The sequence below is a fragment of the Saccoglossus kowalevskii genome, chromosome 10, assembly GCF_978046115.1.
Source record: "Saccoglossus kowalevskii chromosome 10, keSacKowa6.1, whole genome shotgun sequence".
In the NCBI taxonomy this organism is placed as follows: domain Eukaryota; kingdom Metazoa; phylum Hemichordata; class Enteropneusta; family Harrimaniidae; genus Saccoglossus; species Saccoglossus kowalevskii.
This window is the reverse complement of record NC_140650.1, coordinates 19,020,060-19,027,260: the sequence shown is the minus strand read 5'-3', so window position 1 is coordinate 19,027,260 and position 7,201 is coordinate 19,020,060.

The window sequence follows — 7,201 nt, the reverse complement described above, 5'->3', positions numbered from 1 at the left end:
TGGTTGTCCTGATGTTTATACTAATCCAGGAAATAGAAGGAAATCAAAGACATCAAAAAAAAATCAATGAAGATTTAACGATCAAATTGGTGTACCGCAAACTATGAAATTAAATTCAAGGGTCGGATATCACTTGTGGTGATGCATTGTTCAGGGCCTGACCTCATTTTTTCAAGCAATGACACCGACGAATTATTAGGTCGAAAAGAAGAGCTTACATTTAAGCTGCACAAAACGTGTGATTTAAAGGGCGGTGGTCGTCGCGCCAAGTCCTGTTCGATATGGCACTCATAGCGACGCATACAACGCGTGTAAAATACATTGTTTATTTACATGAAAATCGAACACGCGCTGCACGACGACCACCGCGCTTTAATTATCCAATATTAGCATGGACAATGTAATACAATGAAAAGGGCAATGGTTTCAAATTTGAACTCGCTGTTTGTAATAGTTCTAAATTGTATCGCTATGTGTGACTTTGTTCTCATATCTACAACATCCACTAACCAATGGTATGCGTGCTACAGGTCAATGTTTTACAGATGTTTCACAAGAAACAGTGGTGGATTGTTTATATTCAAAATATAATTGCATATACATTAAAAAATGTACAATTTAATTAGAGTTTTGCTTGAGTGTGTTGTCGTTATTGATCATTCGAATACCTCTTATTAAACTTCAGATTATAATTTTTCTGAAACATTGTTAATGTATTGCCCCGTTCAGCTGTTCAGTCGCGTGTCAAATATATAATGTCTCGCTCGCAGTTGGACCACGGTACGTACAGTTAACTATGTTGTATATCATTAATATAACCAAGTGAATACACAACATTGTATTATTCAGTTTTGGTTTTCAATTATTTGTTTTATCTAGTTTAATATAATTATATTGATTATGATCATATTTAATCATCGACACAGATTTACGTGATTTCTGAGTGTAGATATTGTATCATTAATGAATATAACCTACATATAATATGTATCCAGTAATCAATTCAAGTACAAATGTATTTATTCTTTGTAATTAGGTTAAAATCAAATACAAATGTAGCGTTTATTTATTATGTTGTGATACTTCATGAAAGCAGTTCCACGGTGTCATTAAATCGCTATCGCGAGGCATTTGCAGAGAGGATGATTTCAATACCGTCTATACTTCAATGCCGTCTTATTTCAAGTATGTATCAAATACCATCCACTGTGATTTATCTAAACAATAATGATCGACCCGCCAAACCATAATGGCCATAGACATATTTTGCTCCATATAGGTCGTTAGACTTGTTTACATTTGGCGCGATGATAGATTGGCAAGAACCAGTCGTTGCACCCGAAGATAAAATTGTGAAGTTATTATTAAATATACATGCATGTGTCGCCGTTAATTAAACAAATTACGCGCAATCTTGTCATAGTAGATCGCGATGTAATGCTAGTCAGGTAGCACTATGGCAAAAATTTAAACATACAACGTCACAATACAATGATTTATATGTGCTATGCGCCCATATATGAGTACATAGAGTGTTTGAGACGAGTTTGGATTGGCGAGGAATTCCAGTAAATATTCTGCCAAAATTCCACAGTAAATTTGACTAGCTTTATCTGAATTTGCATAATTTTAAACGCCAATCGTGAAATTCATTTTAATTCTAGCAATATATCATATACACTATAGCGTATATCATATATCGAATACTGTATTTATTTAAGTACTCATAGACGCGCTCCCCATTATTGTGTGATAGCATAGCAAGATATGGAATTAGCGAAATAATTATCGAAGTAAACATCGCCATCTGAGCAATATTATAATGTATTATATTATACCAGTAGTTCAATTGCTTGTATACGTAGTTCTAATTGGTCGATGGCGTGTTTTTAGTTACGCAATCCGTTTTCATAAAAAGACGATACGCTACGGTTTTAGAATTCGTCCCCAAGTGTGAATATCACACAAAGGGGTTTAGTCCTTATGTAAACGTGATTTTCAAATAAGGACTCTCTAGTAGTATGAAGTAAACAGAAATGCTCGAATTTTTTTTTTTTCAGAATTACGCAAACGACAAATAATGGCTGTCATCTGCCGTGGCTGGTTCGTGAACTTTGTTAATTCTCAAACAGCAATCGAGCGTACGGAACCAATCGGCGTCTGTATGTGTTTGAAATTATCTCGATACCCTCGCTTAGGTATAGATAGACCCGTACGCCGCCCTGACCATAACAGTAAATATCAGTAGCTTGTCCGCTTAAGAGTTGAATTAAATTAAAATTCGTGGATTGAATAACTATATTGAAGTCAATACCAAGATACTTTCAGAATTATGTCTAATTAGTTACCAAACCACAATCAGACCAATCAGAGAGCAGTTTGTCTGTTTATTTTTTGACAGATTGTTTCGAAGTATCAAGTTCATCTTTGTATATACGCGTCAACTCAACAGGAGAGTTGAAAATGAATGAGGTTCGGGAATTGTGATGATTGCAAGGTTCCTTGTAATGAAACGTTTTAGTTCACTATGTTTTTTTCCTACAATTTTCTTTTTTTTCACCAGATCATAATGATCTCAAGCACACTTTGTACGACATATATAACGACTCGCGAATATACACAAAGTTGACGGTTGTTCAAATATATTGAATGCACAGGATATCAATTACACCCATACGGTACACATTTGAATTGTTATATACACCTTGACCATGACAATGTACATATTTCCTATTCATTTTAAAATTGTATTGTACATAAATAATATGTGTATACTGCTAGCACTAATTGTAAACAAAAACTTGTCTGGTTATGTTGTAAACTTTACCAAATTAGGTATATGTATGTTTTATGTTTTTCTCAAAGTCAAAATACAGTATGATATCCAACATTCAGTCATATTCCGCAATGTTTTTATTGTTATTATTATTGTTTCGTTCGTTTTTGGTTGAAATGTTCATGCAAAATTGGCATAGTCTATTGAGCTGATCAACATTATCTGCACCCAACTGCTAATAGAATTAAGCAAATTAGCTAAAGTAGACTTGTGTTCTTACACTCGACATGTATGAGAAACGGCCGAGTTATTTTTTTCTCAGTTGTATCTGCATGTGTTTACTATCTCGCAATGGTGTTTTTCAAACCAAATGAGTTATTGATTATGTTCAGTCGTTAATGATAGAAGCCAATATCAACATTGTATGCCTTTACTGGCACTTATCAGAAGGATACCTTTCAAATACGTGTTTAACCAATATGGGAATTATGTATTATGATATGTTAATAATAAAAGGGTTCATTTGTTCCAGGTATTGTTAAAACTATATTGTTTACACCAATTTGTATGTAATGTGATGGCGAAAAAGAATAAAAATATAAACCAATGATACTTGCTTTCTGACAACGTATATATAATGTTACAGTCAGTTATCTTTCCAAGGTTATCGCAAGTAACCAGTCAGAATGTCTGGATAATTACACAATTACTGTACATTATCTTGCAGTTACACGGTAACATGAGTGGTGAAGCAACTGAAAGTCGTAACATATAAACAAATCCCAAGTCGTCGAATATTAAACCTTATTTGTATTCAATTACAAGAATAATGATTTATTAACGTTGCAATTAAGATCTTTGTTGACAAAAGCTCTTTCAACAATAAACAAATTCTATTAACGTGTAAGCACATTCCGGTTTTTGAATGTAATCAGATACTGACATAACAATTTCAGGAGCAGATATTGTGTTATGCATTATAGAATGAGAGTTTGAGAATAGACTAATTCACTGTTTTTTCGTGGAGAGTGAAACATGTTTTTATTTCCTCAAATATGTATTAGTCGGACTGTTTTATTGTTGCAGGTTCACAAGAATTACTTGTTAATGTCTGAAGTGGAAGATACTTGCTAAACAATCAACCTTAACATTTAAATAGTATCATTTATACTGTGCTCTCAAATCATTTTCTACAATTTAGGTGCAAATTTGAAAGAATATGCAAGTTATACAGAATATCATAAAAAGTTATATTCAAAGCTTATATAGGGCACACGCAAGATATTGTTCGAAGTAAGCTTGGATCCATGGCGTTGTGGGAGTGGTGATATTTACATTACGGTATTTGACTGCTCAATTTAGAACCGCCATACATTCAATTGAAACTATTAAATTATTTTTAAATATGTACATGGCCGCAGATATCTCGCTAAGAGTGATAGAGCGTCGAAAACTGTTTCGCCTCCAAAATGGTATGCCATTCTCATCGTGTACATTGATCTATGTAACCATGGTGTTTGTAACCACATTGTATGCAATGACGAGGTAAAAACAAGCCTCGTGGTTCTTCTGGTTATTGCAGGAAAAACCGTGATTGCTATGGGTCAACAAATCTGAGACAGAACAATTAATTAATCAACATCCATACAAACTATTCATCACCCGGGTAGTCAATGAACAAGTTGACATACATTAAGTAACTAGTTACAATCACAACTTCTTCCATGTACACAGCCGGGTCAAGTGATATTTTCAGTAATCCCTAGTTTGAGGAAAAACATATAAAAATAATATAAAACATGATATTTATGGGTCACTCAAATCACTATGTGTTAACTTGGGATAATTTCTGTGTTTGATGAGTTCACAAATTAAAACCTCATTTGGTAATGAGTGCTAAGGCTTTTTTTTCAATAGCAATATAACATGCTTTTAATGTACTCATCTTAAAACAGTCATGCATCAAGTACACAATCCCACAATTAAATGGCGTACTCTCAATATTATAGATCAGAAGAATTGTTTAAATAACAACAAGCTAATTAATTCCCCCTCCTTATTTAGGAATAGCCCCTGGAGTGATCTCATACGTATTCCGTTGGGGATACTTTTATATATTGGTATTCAGTGTTTTACCTCTAGCTATACCAGTGTAAGATGGCAGATGAGCAGCACCATACGAAAATATACACGTTGGCATATTTCTTAGTTCCGTCAGACGTAGTTACGCAGTGATAGTACCTTGCTATCAATGAGTTTCAAATTCGTGGGCGCTTCTCTATCGCGTGGCCCTAATTGCAACATAAGTCATCCAGCATATTTACCAACACAATACATCTCTCGTGTTATGTCAATAGTTCATAATTTCCAACACCAATGCATAGTGCATGGAAAACCAGAAAATCATTCTTCGACATTCTTTTGTTCTTCACATGTTGCCCCAAATAATCAAATGATCCGTATCACTTTCAAAAGGGCAAACAATATCCCACAGAATGGCTAACTGATTTTATATAAAAACACGCGCCAGTGACAAAAAAAAGTTTTACAGTAAATGAACAACGCTGTGAATGACAAAATACAATTCACAGACAACAATCATATGACTAGATAATGACATCAGTTATTTTGATGCATATTCACTCACAGGCAAAGATTGTACTAATTGCTCAATATTGGATACATACAAAACACCCGGTTACATATGTAAAATTATATGCACACACCATGCTTCTTTATGTGTAAGCATCACTACCACAGCTGTGTATTAACCATGAACCTTGTCACTGCAGGACTGGACTTGTAAATGCATATTTTCCGTTTATTTTATTATAACTATGTCATTAAAATAATTTAAAGAGCAATGAATAGTTGGTCCACTAAATGATATATTATAATAGTAAATACAATGTAAAGTTTGTCAACACTTCAGTGATATTTACGAATATGCGCAGCTGATTTATATGTCCTGAATATTACGTAACCTTTACCTTAGTAGACACATTTTGTGTATTTTAAACTTCTGTCTATAATTCTTGACTCCGGTCCAGAATTGACGAATATAGCCGGGACAGACACTGCAGGTGGCACTGAACAATTTTGTAATTTGTATTCAAACGCCTTTGGGGATTAGTGAGACTACACTATGGAGCTATACGTTTCATGTAAAAGTAAAAGGTGCACGGTGATTTATAGTGTCTCACTGTCAAAAGAAAATCAATAGTTGTCCCTTCAAAGTATTTCAGGAAACCTTCATCTTCAAGTCATGCATTTTAAAACTGTGTCGTTGTCACCAAACAACACGGCACGTGATTCATTGCTGGAAGTCAAAGCAAAAAGATATTAGAAATGGTTACAACATGCGATTTATAGAGTAAATGTGCGAGTGAGTCTAAAACATTGACGGGAACTGCAATAGAGCTATGATCATGCTGTTTCTACGTGTCATTTAATGATTGAGCCCTTCAACAACTCCTGCACCAACCCATTTTGTAAGATGCTCCTTTGAGAACTGTCTCGCCTTTCCCTTCCTGTATGCAAGACATACCACTGGCAAAATTCAAGTGAAAATATTGAGACTTTTTCTCATGTGCACTGGTCTCTTTAGAAGGGTCACAAACAGTGGATTTTGACTACAGAAAAGAGATCATATTTTTAAATTGCCATTGCAAGTGTTAAACTATTTCTGTGTCCATGACAACCTATGATGTGTCAACAGTTCCTTCTTCCCATGCGATTGCTCTCCGCTGAGATTTGGCAGTACGCTAGGGTGCCTAATTTGTATGCAACAACCACAATTTCTTTTAAATAAGTGTATAGAGGGCGCTGTATATTTGGACGGTTTTCGCGCACAGCTAAATATTTCCTTTAGTCGATATTTCCTTCATAGAATTAGCTCAACATTGGATTGTAGCGGCGACAGTGGTAAGTACATTTGTTGTCTTTATAAGAGCATTCTGTTGTGGATTTTTGGTAATATTTGTGATTGTTCGATCGGACAAAATGGTCGACATGACCTGTATAAACATTACCGCAATTCAAAGTTCATAACTTTATCATTGAAAGAAATAATATTTTAAGCATTTCAAAAGCATATAGTTTTATTGTGTTCTTACACAACAAACCTCCAATAATGTCACTACAATGTACATTGCAAGATGGCAGCTACGTAGCTACTACGTAGCTAGCGAAAGCATTGCCGCGTCATGTACAGTAGTGTCAAATTTGGGTGCAGGACCTTGATACATAGGTTCTCTGGACTCGTGCATTTTTTTTTTTTTTTTGATTTGGGTTCAAATCTGTGTTTATTAATTATCTAATTTACATAATGATTCGTCAACTTTCGGTTCTTCTAGTTATTACAGTTAAATGAAACTCCTAAAGCGTCTATGTACCAATGAAACTTGGTATATATATGCGTAATAG